The sequence below is a fragment of the Anas acuta genome, chromosome 3 (assembly GCF_963932015.1).
Source record: "Anas acuta chromosome 3, bAnaAcu1.1, whole genome shotgun sequence".
Taxonomy (NCBI): domain Eukaryota; kingdom Metazoa; phylum Chordata; class Aves; order Anseriformes; family Anatidae; genus Anas; species Anas acuta.
The window spans coordinates 41,499,450-41,516,754 of record NC_088981.1 but is presented as its reverse complement, the minus strand read 5'-3'; positions in this window follow the sequence as shown (position 1 = coordinate 41,516,754).

Sequence of the window (17,305 nt, the reverse complement as noted above, 5' to 3'; positions counted from 1 at the left end):
TAATAACCTACACCACAAGATTAAACCCCCTCTTGATTCAGTTTGGAGCATAGATGTGACTTGCATAGCTGCCCAAAAATGCTTTCTTTACCGTATCTTGGACATGGTAGTAGAAACACACCCTGTGTCAAGAAAAACAATCTGCAAAGACAAGCTAGGGATTGCCCTGCAATGAATAAAGACAACCTTCAGGGTAACTGTATATACAAAAGGACTTCCTACAGAAATGTATCTTACTACAGGAGGAAAATAAGAGAGTATATGAGAACAGTCAATGGGAGGAACATACGTAGATGAGCAGCGTGCTTGGCACACGGGTCACACTGGTGTAATGCTGATTTAGTGTTGATTTACATCAGTGCAAACTCAAACAGGCTGTGATTTTTTGGTTAATGTGGCTGCAAAGCTCACTAGTCACTGATCTGAAATGTTCCCCTCAGGGCAGCTGTGGCAGGGTGATGACTTCAAGAAGGCTGTTATCATTATGACCGTGTCACTTACTGCCCATGGAACAAAATGAGCTTTAGAATCCTAAACCAAAGTATTCATTAAGCCAGTTCTGTTCAGCATGGAGCTGGAAAAAAAAAGAAAAGACATTTTGTGAAGAAAATAACACGAGATAAAAGGCCTTGCATCTTTATACAACTCCTATTTCTGCAAGTATTGCAGGAGTAAGATGGTATAAAATCAAACCCCTCCATTAATCTATGTAAATGACAGCTTTCTAAATTGTCTTTACATTTGTTTTTCACTGGTGAATCACTTCCTGTGGCTGTTCTTGCCACACTCTCTTCACTAACGATGATGTAAACTACCGCTTTAAATGACAAAAGAAAAGCATATTTCCTTTCTTCAGACAGAGAAGTTGAAGTTCTCGTGGAAAAGGAAAAGCTCTGACTACTTGGCACCTGCAGCTATGGCACCCGGCCAGCACGCTCAGCTAATAAAGTTTGGATCAGTGGCAAACTTCTATTACAGCCTTCCCAAATCAAATAGGTTTTTGGCGTAGCACATGTACCTAAATCTGCGCGGAGCGATGTGGGATTGCAGTGACGAGCAAAAGCAGAGCAATATGTCACAAGCAATCACATGTCCTGTCCAATCTTCCAGCAGACAAGCAGACATTTTATCTCTCAGAGGGCAGAAGTAATGAAAGGGTTTCATCCATTTGTTCTGCTCTCAAAAGCAGGGCCCAATTCTAGCACAGTATCTCAAGCAGCATCTGTTTCATGTTGGCAATCGGTCATTCATCAGCATTTACGCCACCATAAATTCATCAGCCTGGGACACATTTGAGGGAAATCCTGGGACTGGAGGAGCAGGAACGTTGCTGGCCCAAATGAAGATGCACAGAGGAGCTCCCAGGTCCCGATGTGAAGCCTGCTCCTCTTTAACACGTGCTGCCAGACCTCATCTGAACCACACAGGCACTGACTGGCACCAAGCACACCGTGTGATGAACCAGCCAAGGCCCTCTCCCACCCACCAGTTACCCAGAGCCATCACAGAGGGCACCAGCACCTCCTGCGGCTGCTCAAGGGAAGAAGATGTCTGGGTGATGGAGATGAAAGGTAACAGAGATAGCAGCGTTTCAGCATTTGCCATGTTTAACAAGCACGTAGGAAGCAGGACTGCTGTTGCCTCTACAGACAGGTAGGTCTGATGTCCGATGTCTACAGTGGCCTAAATGTTACTGTACTGGGGCTGAGACTGCTGGCCTGAACTTGCAGGGACCAGACCAATCACTTTACCCCCATGCCCACTCCGATAATTTGTCCTATGACACCTCTCTGTACAGCGACAGTTCCCATAAATGCTTTGCTCAGATCAAACTGTGTGCACACCAACAACCAAAGAAATAATGATTTCAGTCCATTAAAAGCACTTCTCTTACCCAGAGTTCTGATTTCTTACAAATGGTTTCCGTGTAGCCCACCCACACTAAGGGCACACTGGATGACCCCAATGGCATTTGACTCAAGCAGTGAGCTTTGCATTTTTTCTTGTTGGGGTGAGATTTAAAGCAAGTTGGATATATCTAACACCATTTGAGATATCCTAGGATATCCAAGCCACCTGTCACAGGACTTCTGGGAGACCACTGCTTGTTGGAGAGGGAGGTAGGAGTCTAAGCAGAGCACCTCAAATGATGCCAGATGCTTGCAACTTGCTGAAATGTTTCCCAAATCTTGTTTCTCCCAGTGAAGAAGAGCAGGCAGTTTCCTGCCTTGAAAACCCTCTGCCTCTACAGTCCCAGGAGACTCCATACCCAATTCCTCTCTCCCTCTTTTTCATTTTAAAGTCAATTTTCCACTAGAACATTTCCTTAGCTGCCGAGTTAATTTGTGTGTTCAAAAACCCGGAAACCACTCAGTCCATACAATTCAGCTCTGACCTGCCTCTGAGGGCTCCACTTTCAGAAATAAATGAAAACTCCTAAAAACCTCAGACAGGTAGCTCATCATTACTGTACCTTCTCAGGTTTATGGGGGCCCATGCAAGAGCTCTGATGGATCTTGCATGCCTATGTGTAAAACGGGCCAGGTCGTTTAGAAACCAGACGCTTGCCAGAACTACTTATGGGTGCCCCTGTGTATTGGGTGGGAGCCTCATAGACCCAGCGAGCTTTACTAAAACAGCAAGGCTCTGCTGAAGCTGAAGGCAAGCGTTTGACTTTCATAAGGTGACAGTTCTGGATCTGAGACTCCCTTATTCACAGCTATTAACATTTTTCAGGCTACCAGTATGTCATTAAGAGTCTAACAATGTCAACGTAACAACGTGTAACAAGTAACAAACCGATTTCAGTGAAGCATTTATGGTGACGGATTGTTACCGATTCTAAAATAGTTGTCATACTTCCTTATGTCTGGAGTTGGGCAATATCTTCACAGGCTCCTTGACTGATCTAACGAAACACAGACCTTTCCCCTCAAGATAGCTGCCTTCCATCTCTTCACAGGCAGCGGGGAGAACAGACACTTGGGGGCACGATTTGTGTCTCTCAGTGTGGGAAAGGGCAAACACATCATGCCATACAAGGGCCTGTTTCTTCCCTTAATGATAAAGGGCATGCAGGGTGATCAGCTCAGCTTGTGGGGACCAGGGATTTCCATGTGCAGCTCCCACTGGAGCACCTGCCTCCTTCATCCTGATGATGGCCCCAGGTCCTGCAACAGATTTAAAGGGAAGATTAGGAAACAGGAGGCCAAGGGCTTGACCTAGATTATCTAAGACATGTTGAAAAAGTACATGCTGCTCTTTTGACATGCTCTCTCCTTTTTGAAAAGCAAAAAAGCAGGTATTGTTTTCTAATGTGAGCCATTTCCTATTACCCTCAACCATGCTAAGGACAGCTCTGGGTGAGTAGCTACACCAAAATACAGGAGGATGTGCTCCTCTTTCTCTATTCAGTAGACAAGGCTGGGATGTTTGTCAACAGGAAAACAATCATGATTTATGCTGGTCAGGAAAGATGTCTTTGTCTTCGTAACTGGAAATGCAGCTCTTCCTAAAGTCCAAATTCCCAGTGGGTAATTTTTCACTTTTTTTGTTAGAAGGCAGAAATGGAATGCCTCTGAATCATGTGAATCACTGCAGTGCTACACGCTAGGCTTCACCACAACATAAACCTTCCCAAGAGGACAATTGTTCAGGCTGCCCCTTCCCCTGAAACATTGCACCTGGATGGGCACTGCATGACCATGGTGTGGCCAAAAAGGACCAGTCCCTTTGAGGAACTCAACCTGAAGAGAAAAATCATAGGAGGTGCTAGAAATCAAAGTCCTACAAGACTCTGACTCTCAGCTGGACACATCAAAGATTGAAGAAAAAGAAACGAGAAAAGCATTTCATTTCAGTTAAACAAGCAGTATGAGTAAGTGTGAGACTGGAAAGGCCATAGGAAGTAGATTTTTTTTCCTAAAACGAGTTGGACTTCCGCAAACTGTTTCAACTTTTTGTTTCCAAGTCATGAGGAAGAAAAATTAGGAGTACTGGAATTGTCCATGGTATGGGAATCCTGGTCTTTTCCCACGTATCAGAACGATCTCAGGTTTTCTGCATTTAAGAAGGATGTGGACAGGAAGTGAAAAAAAAAAAAAAAAAAAAAAAAAAAAAAAACAGATTTTTCTTTCTCAACATTACTATTTTAATTTCTCAATGATTCTGGAAGAACAGGCTGTCCTGGTACACATTTTCAAAATAAAAATAGGTTGCTTTTTTTTTAGATGAAAATAAATTAGCAGAAAATAAAAGATATAAATCCTACAGTACATTTTTCTAGGAGCTATAATTATGGTTCATTCTTTTCAAGGTAAATTAAATCCATGATTAACAATGCTTTTGCTCAGAACCAAAATGATATTCAGACAATCCTAAGCCCCAAAACTCTTTCTTATCGTTACATTTCAAAAGACAAGATATTTTCACATGTGAATAACTCCCTGAAGGACAAGTGTTTATAACAGATGTGATAATGAGAAGTTGATTATTTCATTTGAATTTAACAAATAATGCAAAATCATTTAGCAGTAACTCCTTTTAATTATAAAGCAAGAACATCCTTTTCTTCTGACTTTTCAAACAGTGGAAGCAGAGCTGTTGCTTTAAACTGATGTTTCAGGCAATCTCACACATTCCCTGATCACCTTAGCATTTTATTTATGGTTAATATGCACATTTCCTTGCTCTGTATGCTCAGGGGTCAAAGGATGGTGTAGGCTGCACAATATGAGCAATCAAATATTTATGCAGGTGGATAACGTAACTGCTGGATATGCTTTAAGTACTCCAATACAAGAAACAAAATATGGGTGTGGAGGAAAAAGATTTGCACAACACAAACACTATCCAAACACAATAGCTGCTGGAAACTTTGTTCAAGTTATACTACCCACCTTCTGCTTGCTTTAATCCCAGCCCATCCATGAGATGGTGTCACCAAAGAAACCTAAAAGTAACACGGCTACTTTTAGTAGAACTGCTTCACTTAATTCTCTCCTTGCTAAACATCTACGTACTTCAAGGAGATGGCAATACTTTCCTTCTTCTTCCTCCAGCTGTAACCTGATACAGCAATTGCACATATAAAGTGCTTAAGATTGTGCTGCCTTGATCACAGGTAACTGCATATGTCTTGCAAAAAGGCAATAGGTTTCCTCCTCTGGGATGCAGACTCAGCCATAGCTGTTTCCAGATAATTTATGAAACAATTGTATAGTCTCAGTCTCCCAAATTAAGGTGTAATGAGGTGGAGGAGATCTATGGGCTATCACGGCATCTCATGATAAGTAACCTTCAAAAGAGCATTGGATAAAATGGTCGGGTTCATACTTCATGTGCACTGTTTCCAGGACCTATCCCCAACTCTGCATGTCTGGAAAAAAGCAGTTTGCAAATTAGTTGTAAAAACAGGGGAGTTCCTCGGTTAGTGACTAAGGACTCCGGCCACTCCTGGGAGCATGGAGCTTCTTGTTCAACCCCAGGACTTAATATCTGGCCAAGGGACTTTTGAGCAGCACCTCATCACATAGCACCTTCCAAGCTGGGATCTGCAGAGCTGGGGCATGCCAAGAGTCTTCCTAAGGCGTCCACAAGGAAAGATTAAGAAAAACAGGACTACTATAAGAGGCTTACATACCCCGGTACCTCTACTGGAGCATATGGATGGCCCACCAAATAAAAATAAAAAGCCCACAGCGTGCTCTGAGGCAGTGCATAGAACAGCTTAATCTTACACAAAAACCTAGAAAGATTGCCTCCAACAGCCAGAACAAAACTGACATTTAATGACAGTTGCTTCTCACATCCCCTGGAATAACACAGATCTCATCTTTTAGATTGCATACCATTTGCTGTCCTGTCATCTTGTTTTCCTTTCAGAATTAACTGTGCAAATTAATTCTTTGTCACAAGAAGAAATGGACTTTTCATTTTGGTGTCTAACTGTGAACGTCAACTGTTTTGTTTTTTTTTTGCCTAAGCAAGCATCGCAGATCAGCCTGACTTTGCATGGCTTAATTTGTGATCAGTAGGCAGGCTTCTTCATGGCTACAACGTCTGCCATCAGCTTGAACATCATGCATACCCACTCTATTTTTTAAAATGCATTGTGACTAAGCATTGGACTGTCTTTGAAGCCCCCTCCCTCCCAAATCTGCAACAACTGAAAACATTTTCTGGGCTCTTTGCAACCAGAGCAGAGTTTGGCGTGCCACCTGTAGTCCCCTTGAGTTTTCACTGGCCTCTTTTCAGGTCAATGGCCAAACAGGACATACCAGGAGGCACAAACAAAAGTCTAAGGACACAATTGCTCTGGCAGTTGTCACTACTGAGGAGCTGTGCTTGAGGGAGACTCTGGTACCCCTCAGCGGAGGGGGTTGGTGTGACCAGGTCAGAGGAGCAAAGCCCCACATGGGACTTCTCACAGCCACAGCTGGACAGAGCACGGGACTGGTGAGGGATGGAAACTTTCTTTGCCATCACATCCATTCCCCCTCTCCCTCACAGAGAACAGAGAGGGATGCCTACATGTATTACCTCTAACAGTGAACAAACCCAAGGCACCCTGCTGAACCAGCCCCATGACCAGCTCTGGCGTGTGCTTGGGCTTGCATTGAGATCAGCTCTCACACATCTCTATGGGACCAGTGCCCGAGAGGCAGGACTGAAAACGCAGCACGTATCTTTTCAAAGAATCAACACTTGACAAAGTATCCCGAAACGCGTTTCTCTGCCAGAAGTTATGCGGCACCAGGTTGGACCGAAAATTCCTTGTTGCTATGGTTGCCGCTTGCTCTAAATCTCTTTACTACTCCTTGTTGAACAGCAGCAAAGGAGAATAAAAACATACACAACACTTGTAATTGCCTAGTGCATATTTTAACATTTCTCTTTGGTGGCTGCTTTAAATTATGCAGTAATATTGCTGGCATGCTTCTCCAGTCCCCCTTCCCTAAGAGAATACATTTTACAGTGCTGAAATTGGACACTGGGTGTAAGAATCACACATTTGAATATTTTTTTCAGTAGCAAATGTGTCACATGCAATGTATTACAACTCAAGCTGTAAAAATTAAGTGGCATTTGCATTCATTAAGCATACATGAAATCTAATTCCATTAGGTCCAGCAGCATTAAGGTCTGTCTGTTGCTGCTGATGTTACAGCTTAAGGACATTATATCTTCTGGCGAGATTTTGTTTCATAACCTAATAAAGCCAGGAATTAGATCCTGGCTTGATGCCTTTGCAAATCCAGCTCGATGAACATATAACATGAAAGCTGCGGATGAAAATTATGTATATTCATAACTGTCCGAAATATTAATTTACCAAAAAAAAAAAAAAAAAGGTTTAATAGATTAAGCAAGCTGTGGGCACCATGCCCACGTCACAACTAATTTAAAAGACAACAATACAAATTGCCGAAGCCAAACCTCACTTATAATCTTCCAGCTTTGTTACAGATACGTTGCAGAAGAACTGCTAACATTTCATCAAGGCTATTTAAAGAATCAAAAGCTTGCAGTTACATTTCATTCAGCTTCCCAGAAACGTTGATCTGCACAATCTCCCAGGAAAATCAGGGATACTTTGCTTTTTCAATGTTGATGGTTTTAGCTGGCATAGAAATTAGGTTAAAAGGAAAAAGAAAAAAGAAAAAAAGGAAGGCAAAACATGAAACATTTTGGTTTGTAGCTTGTGAGAGTTATTCTGCTGAAAGGATAGTTTGGGTGCAGCATTGCAAGTACAAGCCCCAGCTCAACAAATAAACCAACACGGACAAATCACTTTGTTCTGCATGTAGCTTCATGGAAGACGTCACAACCAAGAGCACAAGACTGTCCTCCTTACCAAAGAAAAATCAGAACAATTAAAAAGAATTAAGAGAATTTTTTTCTGGCACTTTCTATGAGATGAGTCCAAGTGCTAGCGTAAGCTTTCATCCACAGTTCTCAGTTTCTACCTACCAAATTAACAAGGGCTCATGAAGTAAGTGTGCTTACCTTCCCAACTCTTTGATTTCTTCTCTGGATCTTAACGGCATCCTCAAGCTGGTCCTCTTGTTGGAAGTACCAGCAAAATGTTTATTTTTAATGAACTGAACAACAAATCTATTTCCATGGAGATGAGAGGAACAGAAAGGTTTTACTTAATTATGTGCAAATGAAGCCTTATTTTCCTGAAAGTAACTTCCCAGTGTTCAGAGAGGTTATTTTTCAGAAATCAAAGTTCATGGCTGTACCTCCACCATACTGTCAATAGCATAATTGTCCACTACGGGAAAGAGAAGCTTGGTTTTGCCTTTTCAAGAGGTCTTTATGGACAATCCTATCTTTGTTTCATCCTAAACCATGCTAAATATATATATATATATATATGTATACATTTATATAAGTAAATGAAATATAAATGAAAATATAAAATGAAACCAAATTCACTGCAGCTTTACTTCCATTTCCAACCATCTCTTGAGAAAAATCCCCCAAACTACCACAACGGGCTTTGAAGTTCTTCACTATCATTTCTTCTGCCTTTGATATGCGGAGTGGAACTCATTTAATGCAACAACAGCATCTTAAAAGTAGCCATCTATGTCTATGCTAAGTCACCCCTCCCTTTCTCCACAGTCAATGGGAAGAGATAGGAACCCTCAGAAAACAATTAACCTCATCTTAATATAAGAGGCTTGGATAAGAGAGTTGAGCCTTTTTTAGGTCACTAACTCTTAGAAAGCTCAACTTCACTGAGATCCCACTTGGTGTCTACTTGAACTGCAAGCTACTTGAAGAGCACAGTCGCAGCACTGTGTTTCCTATTAATTTATTGCAACACTGTGGGAAGAAGCTTTACGTATCTTTATTTATGAGTCAACAAAAACATTTCATCTGTAACAAAAAATACACAGGGGATGACTTAGCAACGAATGGTCCAGCCTGCCTCGTATCCAGCTTGGAGAAAAAGCCATAATGCAAAGTCCCAGTCATAGTCAGGAAGAAATTAAATAATTTATTTTTTATGAAGTTGAGGGGAAAAAAGAAAAAAGTGGTATTTCATTTTCTATTTTCTAGCTGTCATGTTTTCACACTGGTGTCTGTCTGGAACTTGACATCCCACAAAAAATGAACTTATTGCTGTGACACTCGCAGCTGGAGAAACGCAGAAGGCCTGGATCAGAGTCCCCGGCCCCGTCCGCTTTGCACCGTGGCAGTGATACAAACCAAGCAGAAAAAGCCCTTCGGGGGAAGCTGAGATCACTCGTCTGCAGCTTCCCTGCACCACTGGTGTGCACCACTGGGCTGCACCTGCCCTTTCCACCACAACGTCCTGTGCCAGACCTGTGCAAAAACATTCACCTCTATGGGGTGAGGACACTGAGCCAGGAAACAGTCTGGGCCAGGGCACTGCTGGAGGGGAGGAATATTTTTTATGGGTTCTCATGGCCCAACATACTCAACTGGCCTTCATTTACAGTGGGCACCGATTCTCCTTCTCTCTCTGGCCTCGCATAGAGCTCCTGTCTGCTACGAGAGATGAATGTTTTATGTAAATCGCTTCCCAAGGGAGTCGCTCGTTATTAATGCAGACAGCTCTGAAGGGAGAAACCCATGGCATTTGGCAGCAAGAACTGCTAATGAAAATGTCATTAGAGAAGTCAATCTGCGTGCCAGGAAAAAAGGCTTCCCTAGGTTTTCTTTTTCTTTATTCCTGTCTGCTGCACCTCTGGACCCCTGGGTACATTTCCCTTAAGTCAATCTTTCTTGGCACCAAGTCACGGTTTTACCTGGAAGTGGGCAGCAGTTTCTGGCCAACTGGTCACATTTAGAGAAGGGTCTTTGTTTAGATACTGTAGAAATGTGACAGAAATCTATTAGGCAGGTACGGGACTAAGTGGCAAGGCTGAGAAAGGGAAGACTCCACTGACTGGCTGTAGGTGAGGCAATTTCCAGCAGCACTGATCTAGAAGTGGCAACGTAGTCCCTGCTTTCCCTGCTTTGCTGTGTTTTCAGAAGAGTTGATGACTGAGCAACTGCCTGGCATAATTCTTGCAAGTTCTTTGTGTTTGTAACTCCTGCTGCTCACTGGAGCATCCTCCCGGTCACCTCCATGTTGTGGGATTCTACTTAGCTGATTCAAAAACCAAATCCAATGATTCTGCTAAGATTTCCCTACCCCTTCAAGCCATTTATACCATACCATATTGTACTATATTAACTGGAAGCAACCCTCTGATGAACTGACAACGAACATCCCTTTTCTCTGTTTCCTGGGGTCTTTCCATTGCCACATCTGACTGTTGAGGGCTTTCATTTGGAATGAGCAGCTGTTGGTATCAGGGGGAGGTCACCCTGGTCTGGGTGCATTTGTGCTGGTCATAGCTCCTGTTTGTGAGTTATACAGGGGTGAGGTGCCTTTCTCCTTAATCTTGAAGGCTTCCAGGGTCTGTACTGTATGCATGTGTTTATATTAAGCCCCCCATAACTGTGGATAACAGTATGTTTTTATTAAAGCAGCTACTGCATTTAGAAAAACACCCAAGCTTTTTAGGCACACAGAACATGTTGAAAGCATGTTTGCCAGTGCATTTTTTTTCCTAACAATATTATCGGTCTATTAAAAAATAAGGACTCTACTCACAAACCTTACCTCCCTTATATATGGCAGCCTAAAGTCCACAGTCAGAGGATCATGAAGTGGTTGAGGTGGGCAGGGCCCTCTGGAGCCCACGTGGCCCAACCCCTGCTCCAGCAGGACACACAGAGCAGGCTGCCCAGCCCCACATCCAAGCATCTTTTGGAGATCTCCCAGGAGGAGACCCCACAGCCTCTCTGGGCAACCTGTGCCAGGGCTCAGCCAGCTGCACAATAAAGAGTGCTTCCTGATGTTCAGACAGTACCTCCTGCTTAAATAGACTGTTTAAACCGCATACATTGGCCATTATTTGTGCTTAGTACACACTACCCCAGCTCGTCAGTACATTCCTTTTCCCATCAGCTTGGAAACTGGTTTGGGCTTTGCAGCATTACAACCCACTGGTGGCAAAAGGGAAAAAAAATCACGATGAGTTTATTTCTTCTCTGCATAGTGTGGCAATGCAACACAACGTGGCAAAAGATGGCAAAAAAAAGATAAAATATATAATCATCATTTCCCCATTCTGCAGAGAAGTGAAGGCACAGAGAAACTGCCACTAACGTAAGTCTGTTCTCCCTTCCCCTGCTACTGTACTTGGCAACAAGAAGGCAAGAGTACTGAGAGTGTTCACACCAGGCAATAATAGACAGCCAGCGATGGGCGGGGAAGAGCAAAGCAAAGCTGTTTCTCGCTGAAGTGTTAAAAAATAAATGAAAAGTCCAACAGGCAGACAAAACGTAACCAGCATTTCAGAACACTGCTCTTTTTGCCTTGGAAACCTGCACCCCAGTTTGGCAGCTGGCGCCGAGGGAGGCCCCTGGCAGGTCCCAGCTGCCGTGGGATGCTCGTGGGACAGCTGCAATGCTGTGTTGGAGCCCCTATTGATCTGCTGCGGATCGCCCCTGTATCCAGCTGCTATTTATTGTGCAGGACACATAGAACGTGATGCCTTGGTGGATACACTTCACTGTCATGCCTGATCAAAGGTGTTGCCTTGGAGCAATCTTAGCTTGAGAGAACCCCAAGCAGTTTTGTAAGCAAGAAGACACCCAAGGTGACACTTGAGAGGATCAGCATTAAAGTGCACTGCTCTCTCCCATGTCCCTGGCTACTTCAGAAACTTGCAAACAAAGCCTAGCTCTGCTAGATGGCTCTTGGAGAGTGAAAGGACCCTTCTGCCCTTGTCCATGCTTTATCATTGCTTCCTAAATAGAAAACTAACTAAAAATGCTGACTCTACTCAGGAACACTGGACTTTTAAATAAAGATAGTTACTTAAAAGATCTATTGTAAGGATATTTAAGTGAAGGTAAAAATAAGTAAAAAACAAGAGTTCACTCCTCCAGGCCACCTCCTCAGTGCATTGCTACTGGTGGGCCAAGAGACAGTCTCGGTGTGGGGAGAAGGAAATCATCTCCCCTTAAGCACACTGGTGGGGCACGCACAGAGCAGGCACTTCAGAAATATTATTGCAGTTGGTGCTTATGGTGGTACTGCCAAGACCATGCTTTCTTGCCCCTCGATTCAGCCCACCTACAGACCCATGCTATTCTCTCTAAACCGATTTTCACCCTGTTGGTACAGTACCCAAATGCAGACAAAAAGGTAACACTCACTTTCTGCTCTTGTCTTCTTCTGGCCAGGTTTAGTCATAAATGTAAGGCTCACGTGCTGTCTTACAGCCCTCTGTCTGCTCTGCAACCAGCTCCTGAAAGCACGGGTCCCAGAAGACGTGCTGCAGCCAGCAGCCAAGAATGGGTTAAGTGAGCTTCTTAGGCAAAATAGAAAATGCTGTGCCTCTGCTAATGGTTGAGATAGGACCTGGGAAAAAGCACTTGGGATGGGATTGCCAATGTGAATTATCTCCCCAGACTGACAAACAGTTGAAGGGAAGGATTTGCTCCAGATCCAGCAGCCTTTCCCATTAGGTCAAGAGCTGAGAAATGCCACGCAGCAGCAGCCTGGCTGAGAAAACAGGAAAAAAAAAAAAAAAAGAAGCAGGGCAGGCTACCTTCTCCTTTCCCAACCAGGTCAGCAGGGGAACCCCAGGTCTGTGCCATGCCAGGGGTCACAGCAGACACCAGAACACTCTCAGTTTTCACAGTGGACACAATTTTAATCTGCCTGTGTGGATCCCAGTAAAGGCATCAGGCTTATCATTTCGCACCAGCCAGTCCCAAACTATTCTGTGGCAGCAAGATATCTAACAGATTTTTCTTAATTTGTTCTACTAAAAATGGGAGAAAATAGTCATTTCCTCTAATTTTTCATCCATATCCAAGTGAAAGATTTCATGCTTTAGAAATTCTCTTTCTTTTTACCACACAGTGTGCCAGGGTCTTGTGTCTCAAAGTCCTCTGAACAGGTATTAAAGATGCATATCAGACACTATCAAGCCATATAAATTAGATCATCCCAGAAAAAATAATAAGGTAATAATAATAAGGCCCATAATAAGGTAAAATTCCTTAATTTGGAAGACCCAGTGTTGCCAAACACTTAGAGAGAGCTCTCGAAGTTCTTCAATAAAATGTTCTCTTATCAGAAAGCACCAAGTGACTGAAACAAGCATTTTGCAGAGAAACACAGAAACACTGTCAAAATTTTTGTCAGGAAATATTTCTTATCTCTAGGGTGTGATTTATGGTCAAAACTTGAAAGAGGATTAGAATCGACAACAGCCTAAAGCCCTGGGCTCTCTCAGACCTAAACTTAGGATGCCTGTGTGCTCGGCAGGTGCTATAAATCACCAAGGCATGAACTACCTACCAAAGTCAGCATCTCACTTGCACAGGTTGGCACTGATCCAGTCTGCATAAAAAATTAAACACTGCAAAGGATATCCCTGATATTTCAGTGGTCAAAGCACTTTTCTGGAGTGTGGGAGGCCAGCAAAGTTGAATCGTTTGCACCTGGTGTGAGATGATTAATGAGTTGTTGGTTAAGCTCAGTGTGGATCTTTCTTCCTTTCCGCATTGTTTCCCCTATAGAAATAGAAAGAACTTGGTTTCAACCCTATACAGCAAAAAAAAAAAGGGGTGGTTTTGAAACCTCAAAGTCATGTACAACTAGGAAATCATGTCTCACCCAGCTGTTAGAGATGACTCATCCCTGTGAGACAGACGTGGTTGTCTTCTGGGATACCCAACAGCTCCCAGGTGAGCAGCACCCAGCAGGCACGGGGTAGGGTGGTGGGGGGGTGGAATTAGGATCTGTGAATTAGATTTCTTTCTCTCTTTCTCTCTCTCTTTCTCTCTCTCTTTTTCTTTTCTAACAGCCTGCCTGGGATACGAGCACTGAAATGAAACATTGGTTGCAGAGGGACCACAGGGCTTTGCAATTTGGGTGGATCTAGGTCCCATTTTAGCCCTAAATCAACCTTGGGATATAGCAGTTCATTCTAGTCTAGTGCCCCTGCTTTCACCTTACTACAGGTTAACTGGGAGCCATCATACAACCAGTTATTGTTTCATGTAACCAGCAATAAAACTACCTGTCTGGATCACTGCACACATATATCAGCAATGTGGTGTGATTTAGGAGTCCTTGGTTCTGCCATTTCAGATATGAAACAGCAATGAAGCGTGGCCACCATGTCAAAAGCTGCTCATGGGGCTGGAGTTGAGCAAAGTGGAGTGTACTTAGGAGGCTTCAGTTTCACCTACACAAAACAGTTGTTTCTGAGTTGCACCATTAGAAACACAGTGTGCGTGCATGTAACTGAGCGAGGCAGCAGCCACTGCATGCAGACTGGAAGTTTTACCTTTGAGTGGCCCAGGAAGGCTCAAAGGATGAGGAGATAGCAACCTGCTGGACCACAACAAAACCTGTGGACAACAAGGTATATGCATAGTCAGATTTGCTCTGTTTTCCCACGTGAGCAAAGCTGGAGCATCACGTAACGTTAAATTCCTCACAGCTTTCCTCAGAGTACCTGAAATCTCCTCCTCGTCCAGGAGCCCAGGCAAATTTCCTTCCCCAGGCCCTGTGTAAGGTGCCTTTGAAGTGGCCAGGTCTCAGGTCCCACCAGCTCCAGGAGGGAAATGTGTTGCTTCCCTTGCAGCCACTCAGTGGGCATAAGAGCATATCATGCCCGGATGTATACTGTCACGCTTGTCCTTTCACTCTTGTGCCCCCATTTCCTCAAGCAGCCACAGGAGAAAAAGAAAAAGAAATAAAGAAAGAGAAGCCAGTGACTTTATTAAAGCTACATGCTTCACCTGTAGCAGGAATATATTCCATTGAGAAAGTATCCCCTTTGCAAATTGAAAGTCGGCTGCACGGGTCCTCGGGACAGAATAAAATTGAGTCCCCTCCAAGCAAACATGTACCTGGATGTCTAGGAATCTCTCGAAAATCTCCAGCTCATCAAAGCATGGGGAAAAAATGATGAAAGTAGATGGTGATCTACCTTTTCCAGTCAGTCCCCACCTACACCCGCCCCAAGGAAGAGCAGATAGCTGCCCTAGCATTCCTCCAGCAATTGCTTGTTATCCTTTTCTTGAAGACTTCAGATGGCTAAAATCCCACCACCCTTTTGAAAAGCTAATGGTGGTTGTTCTTCCCCTTTCCACTCCAAAACAGTTTTCGAGCAGCTCTTACAAACATGAATAAACGTTGGATAAAGCTCTTGTGTCCCGTCTGAAGGGACAGGTAAAGATTTAGCTTAAGATAACACTATCGAGCACCTCTGTTTTTTCCTGCATGACAGACCGTGTGTGTTTGTGCGTATGTGTATGTCAGACAGTGCTGGAATATTTTTAACACCAAACTGCTGCATCCAGAGATTGGTAAATTAAATAATCATTCATTAGTTACCATAGTGATGCAGATGCAATCACGGTGAACAAAGAAGGAGTGGGGTGGGGGGAGAAAACAGAAACAAATGCTGACAGGAGCAGGGCCCGGCATTGATTTCTGTTAATACGTTTTTATTTATTAAAATCCCCTGGCTGCAAGATCTGGTTCCATACTCATTAGTGTTTCACCTGCCTGCAAAGGGAACTGGCGGACACTTTGGTACAGCCTGAAAGAGCTGGAGGGAATTGGTATAGCTCTATTGACTTTGGCAGAGCAGAGCCGGCTTACGGCAGCTGGGGATCTGGCAAAAAGTGTGTCTAATTCTCTTCAGCTTCTGCAGCAACTGAGCACTGCCGCAGCCTTGGGTACTTCATGCCTCCTTGCAGCACTCCCCAGTAAACAAGCACAGGCAGGGGGAAGCTGCCTCTCGCGAAGCCACCTCGCTGCCACTAATTTCAGTAGCTGTTACACAGCTCAGCCTTCCAGTCAGCCTTGAGGATCTCATCCTTGATCCCTTGAGAAGCAGCACGGGGCTAAGAGCAGTGCTCGAGGGCTGCTTTACGCAGGGGGGATGCAGGCCTGAGGCCTGCGGCACCCGGCCGCCATGTCCAGGCCCTTACTGGGAGCCTGAGGGAGCCGTAGAGGGGGACAGGGCCAGCTCTCCTCTCCTCGGGGGCACTGGCAAACGTGCCCACAGCCAATAATGCTGAGAGACTGGCCTGCTGAAAGGCCAATTAAAAATTCTTTTTCTCCAGTTTTTCTGCACATGTGTTTAGATAGAGTGCCGGCAGGCTGCACGTGTGGGTAAGCCAGCTGGGACCAGTGAGCTGTGCCCCTGGCCGTTCCCACTGCCCCTGGCTCTGTGCTTCACAGCTGTCTGCTCCTCATGGCTGCACATCATTTTGAGGAGGGCATGCCTGGCCTGCATGACAGCTTGTGCTGAAATAAATCAGAACAAACTGGTTTCAGAGCTGCCACAGTCCAAGCCTGTTGCTCTTCAGGCTTCTGACACTTGGCCAAAGCCAGTGTAAATCTCTTGAAAGGTGGGATCAGAGTCAGCTTCTGGCTAGCCATCCTCAAAAGAAGTCAAAAATCGTGTAGATGCTCTGCCTCTTAAGTTGTAAATGTTTTTACAACTTAGAGGCAGAGGAGAAGGTAGGAAACTGGGCAGTATCATGCCCAGAGGTCTGCCTGCAGTCCACCCTCGTAGTACCTCAGTGTTTCTGTCCCAAATGACCATCAGTGAGGAGCTATCACTAGCCATCGGGGCCATGTTCATTTTCAGCTTCATTATACTGGGCATCCCCCTCTAAGCAGTAGTCAGGATAACCATGGACTCCCGTCCACAGAGGAAATGGAAAGCCAGGTGGACAGCCCTTCTCCCAGCTCTAGATTGGTGCTTCGAGAACAGAAAGGCCACAGAGACATAAAAGGGACCCCGAAGCATGCAGCGCTTGCCAGGGTCCTCACCTTGCCCACCAGACACCTCCCTGCAAGCCCAGGCTGGAGGCGCGACATGGTTGAGCTGCATGTGAAGAGCACATCAGCATCACTAAAGTTAACAATACAACAGAAAGGGTTTTTCCAGCCAAACCGTTTGTAATAACTGCTTGAGCGAACAATATGAGCAACATATTGCAAATGGGCCTTTGGTGTGCTTTCACAGTGCTGTCGTCATCACCCCATTCTCCCAGCAGGTTGCTCACTCTCTCTGGCCCCTGGGGGACATTGTACTTCCCACTGAGATTCTGCCCGTAGCAGTTGGTCATGCACAGGACACCCTCCCCAGGTGCCCTCCAGTACGGCGGATGCCCCTCATAGCTTTGTGGCATTCAGAGGAGCAGCGATGTGGTCTCAGCATTGTGAGTA